The sequence below is a fragment of the Leopardus geoffroyi genome, chromosome C3, assembly GCF_018350155.1.
Source record: "Leopardus geoffroyi isolate Oge1 chromosome C3, O.geoffroyi_Oge1_pat1.0, whole genome shotgun sequence".
In the NCBI taxonomy this organism is placed as follows: domain Eukaryota; kingdom Metazoa; phylum Chordata; class Mammalia; order Carnivora; family Felidae; genus Leopardus; species Leopardus geoffroyi.
In genome coordinates, this window is record NC_059338.1 from 83,667,704 (window position 1) to 83,685,469 (window position 17,766).

The following is a 17,766-nucleotide window of genomic DNA, read 5'->3' on the forward strand; positions in this document are numbered from 1 at the left end:
GTACCCGGAGTCCCGCACAGCCAGCTCCTGCAAAAAGACTGGCAAATGCAAACCTTCAGTGGGACGCAGCAGGCAGCCCGAGCGCTGCTCACCCCAATCTACCTGGCCCTGCCCCCAAGCCCGTGAACTCATGAGCCAGGGCACAGGGACAAGGGAGAATGCACATTCTTCCCCCGCTACGGGAAAGGGCCATGGAACCACAATGACCTCTCTGATGTCCAATTTCATGAACTGCAAAACAAGCATTGTTGTGCAGATGGCAGAAACTAAAATCCAATGCTTCCCCAAAACTCTTCCACCCCAATGATCTGCATGACCAAACACAGAGGTGGTGTGGCACTGCAGGGGCGGGGATGGGAGGGTTCCCGTTCCTCTCTAACGTCTATCTCATTATACAAGTTTTCATACCACGGCCCCCGTCCCCATGAGTAAACCCCTCACTCATCCTGAGGTCTGCCATCCCTGGGAATGTTCCCGGGGGCATCCAATCAACAGAAGGCTGTGGGCGCTAACACTAGGCTAAAATGTAGATGGGGGTCATCTGCTGCGGCCTGCCGATTTCATCACGCACCTCCTGGTGCGCTCTGGCTGAGCCCTCACCCAGCAATAACCATTCCTATGCCCCTCGTAGTTCTGCTTCCTCTTACTGTCTTTTCTTCCTTGTGTGGGGCGGGGGTTGGGGGGGGGGGGATTGACAGGGCACGGTAACTCGCCCTGCCTACAAGGGGATGTGAAGACAGTCTGAGAGGACAGGAATGGATTCAGCCTCACCCTGCAGGCTTCCAGCCCTTCCTGGATGGAGGTGGGGGAGCGGGAGATATGACATGGCAGTTACAGGGTTAACAGGAAATGGGGCACATGCAGCAACCCTGCTTATATCTTTGGCAAACGAAAAGTGCTAACGTTCCGGGGCACCAACCACGCACCAGGGCTCTGCGTGTATCACATTTAATCCTTGCCACAACCCAAGACAGGTTCATGTTACATATAAGGACGCCGCCGAGGTCCAGGGACTTTAGGTTGCTCTCTCAAGGCCCCACAGCTGGTGAGGGGGAGAAGGAGGTGCCTCTGCCAGAAGAGGAGGCTTGCTTCGGCCGGAGCAGGCACGATGAGGGTACCAGCTTCACAGAGTACTTCACCTCCCTACACTCAGCACGGTCTACTAAGGAAGCGTTTACACTTCCAGAGAGGGCGTGGGCTCCTCCTCCTGTCCACCCTCTCTCCTCCCAAGGAGGCTGACCCTGTGTGGGTGTCTGTCTCAGGAATCCTTCTTTGCCTTGCCCTTACCCCTGGAGGGTCCCCACCATGTTGGGCCTTCCCTGGCTTGCAGCGCACCCCCCCCCCACGCCGGTCTCTGCCTCTCCCCGGGTCTCTCCAGAGCATCTCCCTCGGTGCTCTCTCCTCTCCTCCAAGCATAGCACTCATGGGACCGAGGGTGCCCCCTAATCCACTATGACCTCAATGGGACTAAACACATCTGCAAAGACCCTGTGTCCAAACACAGCCACATTCTGAGGTCCCCGCAGACATAAAGGTGGGGGAGGAGGGGATGGTATTCAAGCCAGTATGGCTGTCTCCTGTGGCCTTCTATTATAAAGTAAAATTTGACAGGAGCACCTGGGTGGCCCAGTGGGTTAAGCGTCAGACTCTTGGTTTCCGCTCAGGTCATAGTCCCATGGTTTGAGAGTTCGAGCCCTGCTTCATGCTCTGTGCTGAGAGCACAGAGCCTGCTAGGGATTCTCTCTCTCTCTCTCTCTCTCTATCTCTCACTCTCTCTCCCTCCCTCCCCCACTTGTGCTCGCTCTCTTAAAATAAATAAACTTTAAAAAACAAAAATTAAGGAAAATTTGGCAAACACTGTCAAACTTCAGATTATGGAGCTGCAGGAACGGATGGTACAAACATATCCTCAAGCTCTCAGGAAAACAGGAGGAAGAAAATCCCGATGGAAAACGGTTGGCGTTGTGTAACATCTTTGTTCCTCTGACATCTGATGTTAGTCAGTTAATACTGAGTAAGGCGACTTAAGTAATTCGTACATGATAGCATTAGCATCATTCTGTTATTTAATGATAAAGAATAATGTCAGCTTCGTGGTTTACTAAAGACAGCTTAAATAATTAATTGTAATATGTAACACGCAAACTGCGGGCTCATTCACCGGACCCCATCCTGAACCTGGCCCCCACACCCCCGGTCACTGCATCTCTGCCACCACACACTGCCCTAAGCTGTTATTACTGACCTCCATCCGCCAAAAGCAACCCCCTAACCCCGAAGTGTGCACAGAGGACACGGCAGTGCCTGTGGGTGTGCCTAGGGGAATTCTGAGACCTTCTCAAAGCCCGGTAAATTTGTCAAAAGGAAAAACATGGCACTAAAAACGAGAACTGTGTGAAGGAGGAGGAGGACCAGGGTGCAGAAGTATACATGCAGGGCCATTAAAAAAATGCTACTAATTCAAATGGTGGGAAATTGGTTAAACACGCTCTAAAGCTTCTATACTTTCTGTATAGAACTTTCTACACGTTCTATATAGAACCACATAACTACGCCCCACAATCAGGAAACACTCAGAGGGGCGTATTTCCTCTGGGAAGTATTTCCCGCTGGGGAAGGCGGAAGAGGTGGGGGGCCAGTCGTTCTATGTGCGAACCCGACTGTCAGCTCCTCGGCCCGGAAGATACCCCACATTTCTGGGGTGGTGCAACCAACATTTTCGATCTCCTTTTCAGAGTGGAGGGCCCCAGGCCCTCAGGCCACGTCGCTGGGTCTTTGCCCCATGACCTGTGCCCGGAGCCCTGGGCGCCTAACCTGTTTCAGCAGCGTCTCACAGGACTGCATTGGGATTAAATTAAATGGGTCACTATTTGCAAAAGACTTAGAACAGCTGCCTAGTTCGTCAGAAGTGCCTTATAATTTTTTTGTTAAGGAAAATATGTATTTTATAATAAGAACAAACGAATTGCAAAAATCCAGGAGAAACTAGCGGACGAGAACAGAAGGAATCACCGAAGCCCAGATACAGCAATAATGCCCTCTCCTGACATGCTCCTCTCATAATGGCTTCTGAGTGACTTCCCACCCTCCGTGAAGGCGCAGCTCAGACTCACCAAGCAGCAGCACACGGTAATTTCATTAGGGGGTGGGCGACCTAGAGCCTCTGGCACGTTTATATTAAGGCAGATGCCCCGTGAGGGGTGACAACTCAGAAGATCTCAGGTTCTTCCAGATCCCATGTCAGCACTCCACCCCCACCGGGTCCCAACCCCCCCCCCCCCCCGCCCGGAATCTGCATTAAAAAAATGACACTGCACAGCCTCAAGGGCAGGCCTCGAAATTCATTTTTCACCTGGAGCCAAGGCCAGCCGGAAGGGCATTACCATCCCAATGGCCTGCCTTTGTCAGAGGAGGGCAGGAGAGCAGGATGGGAATGCAGGAAAACACTGCTGGTTCAGCAGAGCCCTTCCAGACAGAGCATCCCCAGGGAGCACCGGGAGGAGGCAGGCATCTGGGGCACACCCTCATTGTCATTCCAGCCTGGACCCCAGGACAGTCCCCAGGAATGTGCACCTCAAGATCAGAGATAACACTCCCCGCGAAATTTCTCACCTCTCAGCGGAGGAGGGAGTGCGTGGGGGTCTTTCAGGCCGAGGAGCTGACAGTGGGGTTTGCACATAAAAGGACCGGCAGGCTGCAGAGTCTTGGTCCCGCCCCCCCTTCCATCTTCCCCAGCAAGTGAGGCCCTCCCCCCGCATCCTCCTCCCGGAAAACTTGGCCCTGGCTGAGGCCAGACACAAGCTCAGGCAGCATCCCCAGCCACTCGTCACATTCTGAGTGCCTGAGCTCCGGAACAGGACTGCGCAGGGCATCTGAGGCCAGCTGGGCCAGGCCCTGCGCAAAAGTTACCTGATAGAGCCTTAAATAAGGCTAAACAGATGCAGAGCCCACGCTTGGCCCAGGTATTTGTCAGGCCCAGCTGATGACGACAGGGGAGCTGTTCTAGCTTGGGTTTAAGGAGGCATATCATCCTACACAATGGACCCAAACCTTACACACACACACAGACACACACACACACGCACACACACACACACACACCCTCACAGACACTGTGTACCTTCTGCTAAACTGGCCCAGACTTCTAAAAGAGGAACCTCAAGGCTCTACCATGTACCTCAAACAGTGTGAAACACATGCTGAGGTCCGGCGAACATGAGGCAAGCCGCTTACCTCTTTGGGCCTGTGTTTCTTCACTAGCGACAGCACAGGTGTCTGTCTATACAGAATGTAACAACGCCAGTGCCCTCCACGAACGCCTGTGTTCACTAGCAGATAATCGAGCCTCCAACCCAGCTAAGGACCTCTGAGATGGCTTCTGACACTGCCCCCCCATCCCTCCCTCCCCACCCCACCGCACGCAACAGCGGCCCCTGTCTCCATGCCCTCATCACCCCGTGTTCGCTCAGGCCCTGTAAAATTCTCCCAGGCCACCCCCTCTATTAGACCAGGCTCCTCTCCCAGGCAGGTGCCTACTGCATGCCCCTGCTCATCTCCAGGCTCCTAGCCTGGCTCCCATCAGGTAGGGGTGGGCAGTGCCTGCTTTCCAAAAAGTGTGGGTCAGCCAGGCCAGGCCCCAGACAGGTAAGCAGTGGGACTCAGGTTGCAGCCAGGGTCACCTCCATGCAGTCCCCTAGCTGATATCTTATCCCTGGGGCAGAGGCACAAAAGGACTGGGAGTTGTTCCCTGCACAGGCAGCTTCAGAGGGCCTTATCAGCAGGAGCTTGGACCTGTGTCCAGGCAGATGGAGAAGGTGCTGGGCCCTGAACTGGGGCACAGCCATTGCTTCCAAGCAGCATAAAGAAATAACAAACTCCAACAGACCAGCAATTTTAAAACAGCAGGGTAGGAGGGATAGGGGTCCCAACCCTAACGCACCTGCAGGTTAACGCACCTTTAGGCCACCCTTCCCAGGGTTCCCCGAGCCACCTGGTGGATGAGGAAGCGGTGGCAAGACACCTGCCAGGGCCCCCACGGCTCCAGGTAGCGCACCTGGGATTACACCATGGGTCTGGCTTGCTCTCCACCGCCCCACATGGACCCCAGGGACTCAGAACGGTTCTAGGCTTGTGCGCTGAGCCCCCTACCGGGTCCCCGCCAGCACAAGGGCAGCCTCCGCCACCCTCCTCTGCCGCTCCTGTGGGCACGTGAACTCCAACTTGACTTCTCACTGAATGGACTCAGAACTTCCCAGTATGAGAAGCTCTCTGCCAAATTCAGTATGTGTCAATTACAAAAACGGGGCGAGGGAGGACAAAAGTAAATCAACCTCCCCTGGGCACTTGGTAAGTGCCAGGAACAGGCATCCAGTCACTGAATCGCCCAGGAACCCTGACAGTAGCAAGTCTTATCACTTCTACTTTTCCCACAGGAGGCCGGGTCCCCAGAGAGCGCTGGTATGTCGAAACCCACGCAAGGGGACCGGCAGCAGCCGATTCCAGCTGGCAGGCTCTCTCCCCTCGGCCACAAAGCCTCCCGCATCCCTGCTCACCATCACGGAAGCGACCTGACCACCAGGTACACACTTTCTCTCCCTCCCCACCCCCAGTGCAAACCCACACCCCACCGGCGGCTTCTGCTGCCAGCAGGATGGGCCTTGGAGTGATGCAACCAGAGTTCCCGGGTGGTTTCATGCCCCGGCTTGTGACAAAGGAAGATTCTTCCTCCTTCCACGGCAGGCCTGGAGGATACTGTGTCGGGTGCAGGGCACGGGTGCAGCCAAGCAGAGGGCGCAGCTGGCTGTCACTTGGCACTCACCTGGAAACCAGTCCCAACCTTTCCCCTAGATCTCACTGTGTCCACGCTGAGCCAAAATAACCCAGAATGACTAAGGCCAGTGAGGCATGGGGACAAGTCTTGTCACGTCAGCAGCCTTTGCCCTGCTCACCCAGACCCAGCAAAGCCCCGACTGTGGGTGCAAGCCTCAGATCAGCCGAGTGGAAGCGTCGTCCAAGCTGGGTGGCGTTATGCAAGTCATTTCACCGGTGTGGGCATTCATTTCCGAGCACTGTCTTAGGGGCTAAGGGAATGCCTACGATGCAATACGAAAGTTGGTCCTTGTCCTCAAGAAGATTCACATCCACTGGAGAAGCAGACGTTAAACAAATGCTGGCATAAGTATCTACTAAGCTAAAAATTGCAGCCGATGCTGTGATGAAGAAGTCTGCCCAACCCCCACCAGTAGTTAATCAGGAGGTTCCAGGTGGAGGTCTCCAAAGAGCTCACATTTACACTGATCCCTGGAAGTTAGCAGGATTTATTATTTGCTTATGAAGAAAGAAAGGAAGAGAGAAGAGAGAAGCTTCTTTGGCAAATACCACTTATGCAGGAACATTTAAAATGGGCAACTGCCCAGATTAATGAGAGGGGTCCTGCATTCACTTGCAAAACATGATTTTGCTACCACAATCAGATGCAGATTTGGAAAGAAATGTCCCCCATGGAAATGGAGGCACCCCTTCCTGGAACAGCATGCCTAACAAAGAGTCCAGTGGGGCTCCCCACTCCCCCATCTGCAAAATTCACAAGTTATTCAAAACGGATCTTACAAATCAATGAGGAAAAAAAACTGCTAACACCCCAAAGGAAATGACCAGTTGAGAAAACACAAACAGGCAATACACAGGAAAAGCTGGTCCATCAAGAACATCTTTTGTTTTGGGGCCTTCACTCCAGGTTGTAGAGTTTGCTGCATTCTTCAGGATGTTCACACTTCAGGACGTGGTCTCAGCAGCCCCTAAGAGCCGGTCTGTGGAGGGGCGACTGGTAAAATATTCCTCAGAAGAAGTCGGACAGAATACACCAAGACTCGTATCTTCTGGGGAGCCTCTGCCTAGCAAACAGCCAGAGGTGCAGGACCATGTGTGTGTGTTTCAACAGGCAAAAGCAGGAAGAGTGCTTGGCAGTCATGCAGCAGCATACACACGTGCCCTGTGCCGTCACCCTTACCGGCAGCCCTCGCCTCTCCTTCACAGAGAAAGCTCCACGCCCCCTAGAAAGGCCGCAGGGCTTACAGAGTATCCCTCTTGTACAGGTGCATGATCCCATGTGGAAAAGCTGCTCAAAACAAGTTTTTAAAGGGGTCCCTGGGTGGCTCAGTCGGTTGAGCATCTGACTTCAGCTCAGGTCATGATCTCAAGGGTCATGAGTTCGCGCCCTGCGTCCGGCTCTGTGCTGACGGCCCGGAGCCTGCAGCCTACTTCCCATTCCGTGTCTCCCTCTCTCTCTGCCCCTCCCCCCCTCACACTGCCTCTCTTACCCAAAAGTAAATAAACATTAAAAAAACAAGTTTTTTCAAACTTTGAATGGCACGGGGAAACGGTCTTGATCTAATATGAGATGAACAAAGTCAAGACACAACCCTTATGGAAGCAGGAAGCAAGACAGCAATGGCTACTGCCCAGCCATCAGGATTAGAGGTGATCTGTATTTTCTGCTTTATTTTTTTTTTTTTTCCTGCTTTTATTTCATTTTCTGCCTGTATTTACGCATAAGCAAGCTCAGGGGAGAAAAAAAAGTTTCTTAGCCTCTTAAGTTCCCCCTCAATTCTGTGGCAGGGGCCTAAGCGATGGTGGATCTGAAGGCTCCCTTGACCTCGAGGAACAATTCATCCCCCAAGACTCAATTCAAACAATTCTCCAGTGAAACCAGCCCTCGGCCACCCATGATGAACCCTCTCTCCCCTCCAGGGTCCAGTGTGCCCCAGTTAATAATTCCATGATAGCACCTACTATACTGTGTGTGCTAAAATGACTTAATTATACACTTAGCTGCCCACTAGAACAGGAACTCCTTCAAGAGCAGGGACCTTGTTGGCTCTTACCCATCAATGTATCTCCAGAGCCAGGCCCAGTGCCCAGTAGGTAGGCAATGTCTGTTAGATGGGTGGCTGAGTAAAAGGCTGGTTGGGTGGAGGGAAACATAGAGGCTGGAAGAAAAAAAAAAAGCACGGAAGGGTGGAAGGAAGGACAGAAGTACAGATGGAAGCACAGACAGAGGAGGAAGGAGATCGCTAGGAAAAATCACTGGCAAGAGGTGCCCCACCTACAAGACAGCGGCAGGTCCACAGTGGCATCCCAAAGTTCACATCTTGACGTTTCCACGTGAAGGGCACTCTGCAAGGAGCTTCCCTGCCCTGCAGAAGGTCACACAGCAAGAGGGAGAGAAGCAGCCATATGGCGCGGTGATAAAGGCCACAGGAGAGTGAGAGCTCCGGAGCTAGGACCTGGCTATCAATTCCTCTGCCCTACCAGACTCCCCACCCGGGGAGTATCCCCAGGGTGCTCCTCCGGCTCCTAAAGCTCCCAGGAATCCCTTCCCTAAGGGTCCCAGCCCTCTTCCTGCCTTCTGAAGGGACCTCTGGCAGCAGCCCGTTGCTGGTCCCATACCGCACCCCTGCGCCCACAACCGAGAACCAGCATGGCCAGGACGAGCCCTGCTTCCTGCAGCCTCTTCTCTTCCTCCTCTTCTCTCCAGCCCACAGCCATTTCCCTCCACAGAGCCGCCCAGTGGCTCCCGAGAGTCACCTGCCCCGATTGGCTGCTGGCAGCCGCAAGCCGGTCACAGGGCGCTGCGTGAAAGGAGGTGTTCAAGGAGTTCTGTCACCCAGCAGCTTGTACGGAGGCATTATTCCTGGGGCTCACCACACCCAGGGAATGCAAGCTGAAGGAGGGGGGAGATGACACATCGACGGAGAGAAGAGAGAGGGATCTCCCCTCAGGACTTGTGACTCAGCTTCTCTACTTGCAGGGACAAAGAAACAAATAATTGCTGAAGGCCTCACATGTACTAGGCACTTCATCCAGGAGACTCTCATTGAACAGCCTTTGACCTAGTTGGTATCACACCACACCCACTTTACAGGTAAGGAAACTGAGGCGAGGGCAGATTAGCTAAATACCCTGCCTGAGATCAACCCCAGATGACGACGCCACAGCCCAGATCTGACTTCGCATGGATTCCTGGATCTCAGTTCGGCACGGGGCCCCGTGTCTGCTCAGCCTAGTCTACTGAATGGGATAACACAAGGAGGTTTGAACGAAATTAAACAGGGCACAAATGCCCATAAGCACTTCTTAGCAAGAGCTTGATGGGCTATGGAATTTTCCCCAAGGCCACAGTTAGGAGCCTAGGGCTCTATGCTCCAGGCCTAACTGCTGCCTGGCCTTGCCTCTTACTGGCTGCGCGGCCCTGGACAAATAACTGGGCATCTGAAGCCTTCGTTTCTTCATCTGGCGGACAGGGATAATGACAGCACACCTCCCCATTAGGCTTCTGCTGCGGATTACACAGGTTAACAGAGAAAGGCACAGAGAAAGGCTCGTAGAAAAGCCCCTACTGATGGCATCTGCAGGACACCTGCCATGTTTCCCAGCCATTCTGACAAGCCAGCCAGAGCCTACCCACTCCCGCTCCCCTCCAAAGCCTTCCCAGTCCTCTGGTCTGTGTCCAGAGTCAGGAGCAGATATAAGAAATGCTTCCAAGAAGAGAAGTGTATACTCCCATCTTTCTAGAAAGTCTTTGTTCTCCCTCTGCTACTTTTGATAGCAAGGTGGGCATAATAAATATTTCACATCTCTTTTCTAGAGGAAAAATAACAGAGTGAGCAAGATCATAAGTGGAGGCCACGTGGTCTCCATGGCGGGGGTGGAGGGAGAAGGGAGGCATCTTGGGGACCGGAAAGAGGCCTTCGCAAGAAGCAGCTGGTTCAGCCCCCGCCAGTGTGGCCATGTGCCGGCAGGACCCCCGCCCATCCCAAGTGAGGCCAGAAATCCCACTCTCCATAAGAAGTAGATGGAGTGTATCCTTAGGGACTTCAAGCTCAGGCCCACCAAGACCCTATCTGTCTCATCCCTTTGCCCACAGCCACATTTGGGGCCGAGGCCCCGCAAACCACTGCTGAAAGGCTCCCAGCTCAGCACCTGGACCGCGGAAGAGCTCCGAGGCTTTACCTGCAAAGTCAGGGCCACCCGGAATTGGGGTTCTCCAACCTCACCTAGGAAACTCACTACAAATGCAGGCTGCAATCCCCTCAGCCCCAAGCAGACGTCCCCGCCCCCAAGAGAGGTGGGGGCTGTGCTTTAGAAACACTACTCCCTTTATGGAGCAGACAACTGAGACCAGTAGAAATGAAGCCTCCCCCCACCCCCGCCACCCACCAAAGTCACTGACTAAAGGAGGGTACATCTAATTTTTTTTTAATGTTTTTATGTATTTTTTGAGAGAGAGAGACAGAGACAGAGCACAAGCAGGGGAGGGGCAGAGAGAGAGGAAGCAGGTTCCAGGCTCTGAGCTGTCAGCACAGAGCCCAACTCAGGCTGGAACTCACAGACTGGGGCTGGAACTCAGGGACCACGAGATCATGACCTGAGTCAGGTGCTCAAACGACTGAGCCACCCAGGTGCCCCTAAAAGGGGTACGTCTAGAACCTGAACCCTAGAAAGCTTCTCTTAGGCCAAAGACCCTTCTCCAGCACCCAGCAGCTTCGACACTGATTTCCTCTCCGGGTCAGAGAGCTACCCAATTTCTTCACACTGTGCCCCATCCCCACCCCCAGCTCCCAGAGGGAACTTTCAGAGGCCCTCTCGGTCAAGGCCTCCAGCTGCTTTCTCAGCCCTGCGAATGCGGTCCAGCCCTCAGGGCTCAGCGTGCAGGCTCAATCCACAGCGACAGCAGGGCTCCTAATGACACTTTTGTTTCCTTTTAATAGTGGGCTTCCTGCAAGGCTGACAGCTGCCTTCCTTAGGGAAGACCTTGGCAGCCAAGAGGCAGAGAGGAAAAAAAAGCAGGGGGGAAAGGGAGAGAGAGGGGCAGAGGGAGGGAGGGAAGGAAACAAACTGGAATGAGGGAGTCTCAGAGAGAGAACTGAGGTCTGAGGTCAAATCCCTAACAGGCCACTTTGTAGGTCTGCGACTCTGAGCAAGGGTGTTCTACTAAACCCTCAGTTTCTTCAACCACGAAACAGGCATAAGGATGGCGCCCGATGGCCATGAATCTAGAGCAGAATTAACAGCAGGCAGCACAGTGTCAACTCGTAGATGTTACCATTGCACCTACTGCCACAGAGTAGCAAGGTGGGTTTTCAAGGTCATTGCAAGATGCCTACAAAATACACAAGACACAGGAGACTTGCACATGCCTCCTGTGGCCCGTCAGGACCTGAGACCTGCCCCCTGCCCCCACCTCCCCAACACTGCTGGTTCACTTCCGCCCCAGCTTGCTTTCTCTGCCCACTTTTTTCCCTTTCCCGTAACTCAGCTGCTGCCTGTTGAGTCAAGCTCTAGGATTCTGGATCTCAAAGGGGCACAGCTGATTTGGGCGGGGCCTATAAAGTGATTTGGGCAGGGCCTCTAAAGCGATCAAGGGGCAAGACCTTGAGGGTGGCCAATGGCAGAGAGTGGTCGAACACCAATTAGGGCCCAGAAGGGTCCCACAAAGGGCCTGCTGTTGAGGACAGGACTGCTCCTGTGACTCAGAAGCCACACTGCGGGGCAATGACTCAGCACCCCAGTGCAGAGCTGAGCTGGCCCAGAGCCCCAGAGCTGCTTCCAAAACAGGGGTACCATGCCAGCCCAGCTGGGTGTGAGTCAGCCCAGAGGAATGCCCCCTCCCGCCCGCCTGTACCCACTGCCTTCGACTCACGAGGCTGGCATCCCGGGGCAGCATGTGATCGACCTGTCCAAACGCCAGAGTAAACAGGCGGAACAGGAGCCCAGCTTCCCGGCCACAGGGTGAGGTCATGCCTGCACAGGGTGACCGGGATGGGGCAGGAAATGGTTGGGATGCCGGCACCCTGGCTTCCGGGGCTAGGGGGAGAAGATCCAGGAAGAGAAATGATGGGCTTGTAGGACGATAAAAGGTAGAGCAGGAGGGAGGTCAGGGACAGTGAGAATCGGTGGGGTAGATTATTCTAAATAGCCTTCTTCGGAGGCTTAAACAGCATGGGGCCGCCCGCCTCCCACCACCACCACCACCACCACCACCACGGGTCTCTCTCCTTCTTCCTCCTCCTCCTCCTCCTCCTCCTCCTCCTCCTCTGCACTCTCTCCTTCCCTTCTTCCCTCCTGCTCCCCATTCATTTTTAGAGAGTTCAGTCACAACTACTACTCCAGTATTCCAGGTCACACAGCACAGCTACAGAAAGCCTCTGCCTCACAGCCCTGGGACAGACAGTGGGGTCCTCCCTGGCAGCCAGGCCCCTTAGGTAAACCCGAGCAGCTACCAGCAGAACCCCACCCCCACACCACTCCACTTGCCCTCTTAAAAAATCCTGTCACACACACACACACACACACACACACACACACACACACACACACACGGGCCACCTCTTCCAGGCAGCCCTCCCAGAAGCCTGGAGGCCAACCTTTCACTTTCCCCTGCGTGGTATTCTCCTGGGCACCAACTCACCTATTCACTCTCTCACTGACTCACCTACTCACTCTTTCACTATCTTTCTTAGTTTATTTGTTTATCTATCTATCTATCAATTGATTTATTTTGAGAGAGAGCACACCCACATGCAAGTAGGGGAGGGGCACAGAAAGAGAGGAAGAGAGGGAATCCCAAGCAGGCTCCATGCTGTCAGCACAGAGCCCGACCCAGGGCTCCATCCCACAAACCATGAGATCATGACCTGAGTTGGTATGCACCAGTTGGACGTATAACCGTCGGAACCACCCAGGCACCCCCTCACTCCTGCGCTGGCTTTTGATGCTACTGGTCCTGCGAGAGGTTCTATCTTGCCTCCTCACCTGGAGCCCAGGTCCCGGAGGCCCTGCTGTCCAACTCTCACGTCCACTTCTGGGCTCCAGCTGACAGAAGGTCTTGCAAACGGGACGTGCTCAATGGCCTCATGCTACCGGCTCCTTCTAATCTGCAGTCCAGACAGCTCGAGCGAACCTGTTCTCCCAACAACCCTAACCAGCCAGTCGCACTCGGTCACAGTTTACTGGGCGCCTCCTCCATGCAGCTGGACCCTGCACGAGACACTATGGAAGCAGAAAGGACCCAGACGCTGGGGCCCTGCCCTCAGGAGGCCCCAGTGCCACAGGGGAGAAGCCAGGTTCCACGTGGCAAGAACTGTGAGCTGGGCCGGCACCAGGCTGCAATGGGGATGGGGGAGGGAGAAGGGTGCAGGGCAGGCTTCAGTAACCAGAACAAAGGTCTGACAGCAGCTGCTCACATTTACTGAGCCCTTAATTTGTGCCAAAGGCTTTACCTTTCCTAATCCTCAGGGCAGCCTCGCTGAGGGGCAGACACTATACTGTCTGCCTTACGTGTTAACTCGTTTCAAATCCTTTTGAGAGAGTTTTATGTCACAGATGAGAAAGCTGAGGCACAGAGAGGTTCATGTTATACTAAAGATCACACAGCCAGATTGAAACTGAGGCAGGCTAGCACCAGGGTCCATGCACTAAGCACTGCACCTCACTGCCTCTGGCGGCAAAGCTTCCGAGCAGAGGATGATGGGCTGAGCAGAATGCAAATGGCGCATCCAAGTGCCCAGGTGTCTCTCCAACGTTCCGCTGGGCTCACAGCCCCTCGCACCGGACCACAGAGTTAGCGCAATGTGGCTCCACGACCTGTCCTGGTAGTCCGGTAACTGCAGACCTGCTCTATTCCAGCGGCAGCCGCTTCCGCGACACTCAAGGTTGTACGCAAAGGAAACGCACAATTCATCACAGCAATTACTGCCTCTGCGACTCAGCTCCAAGAAGTCTAAAACCAGAAATCGAGGCAGCCTCCCCAGCGCCTCCGAGCCTGCGTAGGATTACCCAAAATCACAGGTAGTCGGCCAACAGGCAGCCAGGCTCTGGGTCATCCCTGTGAAGGGCGGTGCGGTTGAGCGATAAGCAACAGGAAATCTCGATGAGCCTTCACTACCCTCCACTACCCTCCACGCAGGAGAGACTGGGGTCACAGCCTGAGAGATCCAGGCCAGAGAAACGACAGGCTCCTCCAATGAAGCCAGTCCACTGAGGAACGGGGGCAGAGCACAAAGAGCTCATGCGACCCCTTGTCCCAACCTCACTCCTGCATGGAGGACCAGGGACCTAGAGAGCCTCATAACCTGCCTCGTAGCGGATCGAGTCTTGCCTGTGACTCCTGAGCTCTGGTCCGCATTCTCCCTCCCAAAAGGCTGAGGCTAAGTAATGACTCCTGTCACTTACCGCTGAGACCCTCACCACACTCTCTGGCCTGTGTCCGTTCCCTCAAGGCAGAAGGGCCATGTCCAAAATGCATCTGCTCCCAACTGGAGCCCCATGGACTGAATGCCAATCACGTGCCTGGGCCAGGCATCTGCAGTCTGACCGGAAGCCCATAAGGTGCATATGGCACAGAGTCATCTCCAGTGGGCAGATGAGGACCATAAGGGCCTCCTCTCGGGTTAAGTGACCAGGTTGCACAGTGTGGGACGGAGTCTGGATTAGGAACACAGGATTATCCAAAAACATGGCCCTCTCTCTTCCCACGCGACCAAAGTGCGCCCCAAAGAAAGGGAAAAACCACCAGGAAAGGGTACTCACCCCCAAATGTGGCAACTAGACCAACGCTTAACAGAAGAGGCTACTGTTAAAAATAAGTGAGTAAATTATTCACAACGCCCCCCCAATAAAAGTTTTATATTTAAAATTTAGGAGTTTCTCTACCTGCCCATGTCAGTTTGGGGGGTTGTTTTTATTTCTTCTGCAGTCTTGTTTTAATACAAAATGTTTAGAAACCTTTCTATAACAGCATTTTTTAATTTAAGACAAGAGACTGTGACCCACCACTGAGTCTACCCAAGAGACTGAAAGACAAAATTCACGTATCAGTCCTACATTGCTCAGTCCCACTTAGACACTCATTATGTGTTCTCAAAACTGCCATGCATTCCACGGAGATCAGGCTAAGTGACCATTCTTAACATCTGCAAAGCCAGCCCTACACCGATCCACACCACTGCTGTTATGAGACAAGTCACTGTGCTTGGTAATCTACATAAACATCGGCTGTTTTTACTACCAGATATCTTTTCCTTTTTTTTTTTTTTTTTTAGAGATTTTATTTTTAAGCAAACTCTACTCTCAATGTGGAGCTCAAACTCACAACCCCGAGATCAAGAGTTGCATGCTCTACCGACTGAGCCAGCCAAGTGCCCCAGTTTTAGAGTCCCTGAACCAGGAACAGGACATCATCAACAAAAGCACAAAGGTGTGTGCCAACAGGTATATGTGGCCTGAGCTCCAAGTCAAGTCTCAAACACTGTATCTGGGAAACCAGAGATTAAAAACCTTTTGGGGCGCCTGGGTGGCTCAGTCAGTTAAGCATCCAACTTCAGCTCTGGTCATGATCTCACAGCTTGTGAGTTTGAGACCCCAGTCAGGCTCTGTGCTGACAGCTCAGAGCCTGGTGCCTGCTTCAGATTCTGTGTCTCCTTTTCCCTCTGCCCCTACCCCTACCCCCCCAAAAATAAACATTAAAATAAAATAAAATAAAATAAAATAAAATAAAATAAAATAAAATAAACATTAAAATAAAATAAAATAAAATAAAATAAAATAAAATAAAATAAAATAAAAATCTTTTACAAAGTAAAGGTTCCTTTTCAATGCCAAAGAGCTACTCCCCGGCTACCTATTTTGTAAATTGGATGTCTGGCCATCAGGATGCCTTCAAGAGAGGCTCAACTTTGCCTAACTGCCCTTTAAAGAAGTTTCCAGTGCCCCACACACTACAGCCATGCAAGCCCCTAGCCCCTGCCCATATGCACACACATGTGCACCCTCATGAAGGCACACGCCAGCACACATCATCTTACTCTTCTTAGGTTTCAGTGTCCCCATTTCTTCTTCCACCCCTTTACCTTGCCAGCCAGCCAGGAGTGTGACGACAGATACCTCTTGGGGAAGAAGACACCCGTGCCCTGGGACGGGGCCCCGGGAATTTCCGCAGGATCCTACCTTGATCTGATTGAAAATCAGTCTTTCCACCTCTGGGAACACCTTGTTCAGAAAGGCAGCCGCCTCTGCCTCATCCTCAGAGACTCAAAGGATTCAAGCCTAGGAGGAGCCCAGGAGATTTTCCACCCATGGCTTTACCTCCGCTCCATCCACAAACCGCCCAGACCCCCGCTACAGAGACCCCGAGAAGGTCTAAGGAAGGGAACAGAAAACAGCCTGGCTGCCTCACTGGCCCAGCTCTGCCAGGCTAAGCCCCTCCAGGGTCCCCGGGTCTCAGCCGTTTATCTGCCGCCTGCTCTCCGACGGCCCCCCTTCCCTCGTCCCTGACAACCTCATAAACGATCACATATGCTTTCTGCTGAGCCAGGACATGCTCTCAGCAGCCACCCAACCAATCAGGGTTGGCCCAGGGAGTGAGACCGTTTGCCATCCCTTTCCCGGCAACTCAGACTCTCCATGGGCGGGGGGGGGGGGGGGGGGGGGGGGGGGGAGGCAGAGGGGGGAGCTGGCATCTGACCTCCAGCTGTGTCTCCAACCCCACCTCCACACACTGGGCTAGGACTTCACTTCATGTGTCCAGCGACATCCCAGAAGTCCTTTCCGGGCCCACGTGGCACCACTTGCACCTACAGGCTCTGCCACGTCTGGGATTCCACCAGGTACCAGCCGTGGGCACCTGGGCACATCTGCAACCTCTCCGATCCTCAGGCCTTTTGTCTGAAAGACAGGAACAACTCGTAGGCTATCGAGAGAATCAAATGAGGCCATGAAGGTTTTCCACTTACTTTTATGTATTTGTTTTTTTTTTTTTTTTTATTAAGGAATCTCTGTGCCCGATGCGGGGGCTGAACTCATGACTCTGAGATCAGGAGTAGCATGTTCTACCAACTGAGCCTGCCAGGTGCCCCACCACTTACTTTTAAACAAACAAATTTTTAGAAGTTTTAGATTTTAGGGGTGCCTGGGTGGCTCAGTTAAGCGTCCGACTTCGGCTCAGGTCACAATTTCGCGGTCCGTGAGTTCAAGCCCTGCGTCGGGCTCTGGGCTGATGGCTCAGAGCCTGGAGCCTGTTTCCAATTCTGTGTCTCCCTCTCTCTCTGCCCCTCCCCCATTCATGCTCTGTCTCTCTCTGTCTCAAAAATAATAAAATAAACATTAAAAAAAAATTTTTTTTTAAAGTTTTCGATTTTACAGAAAGACTGCCAGTAAAGAGAGCTCCCATATACTCTGCACCTCACTTCCCCTGCTATTATCATTTAATATGATGATTTCTTACAAATAATGAATCAATATTGATACATTACTACGAGCCGAGGTCTACACGTGATTCAGATTTCCTTAGTCTTTTCCTGATGTCTCCTTCTGTCCAGGAGCCCACCCGGGACCTCAAGGTACGTTTGGTCATTATGTCTCCTAAGGATCTTCTTGGCTGTGGCAGCTTCACAGATTTTTCCTTGTTTTTGGAGATCTTGCCAGTTTTGAGGAGTACTGAGCGAAGTATTTTGCAAATTTCCCTCTACTGGGATTTGTAGAAGCCATGTTGATGCTAATGATGTGATTTAAAAAAAAAAAAAAAAAAAAAAAAAAGTGGCACCCTGCCACTACAGTTTGCCTTCCCAAAACCGGTAATCCCAACCTAACCATGAGAAGGTCATGGATTTTTTGTTTTAATTTTTTTTTAACGTTTATTCATTTTTGAGAACAGAGAGACAGAGCATGAGCGGGGGAGGAGAGAGAAAGAGGGAGACACAGAATCTGAAA

At 52.9% G+C, this 17,766-nt stretch overlaps 1 long non-coding RNA gene across 19 annotated transcripts in view; it reads right to left on the reverse strand.

The window, feature by feature from the left end:
* LOC123585459 overlaps nucleotides 1-17,766 on the reverse strand; it is a 371,435-nt gene that overhangs the window by 315,688 nt on the left and 37,981 nt on the right. The window contains exon 1 of one of the 19 annotated variants that reach the window (XR_006706182.1): nucleotides 16,006-16,344. The exons of 17 other annotated variants lie outside the window; for them this stretch is intronic. This is a non-coding gene — a long non-coding RNA (uncharacterized LOC123585459). Of the gene's footprint in view, nucleotides 1-16,005; nucleotides 16,363-17,766 lie in introns of those variants that run through there. One more of the 19 variants, XR_006706183.1, reaches the window with a different exon arrangement.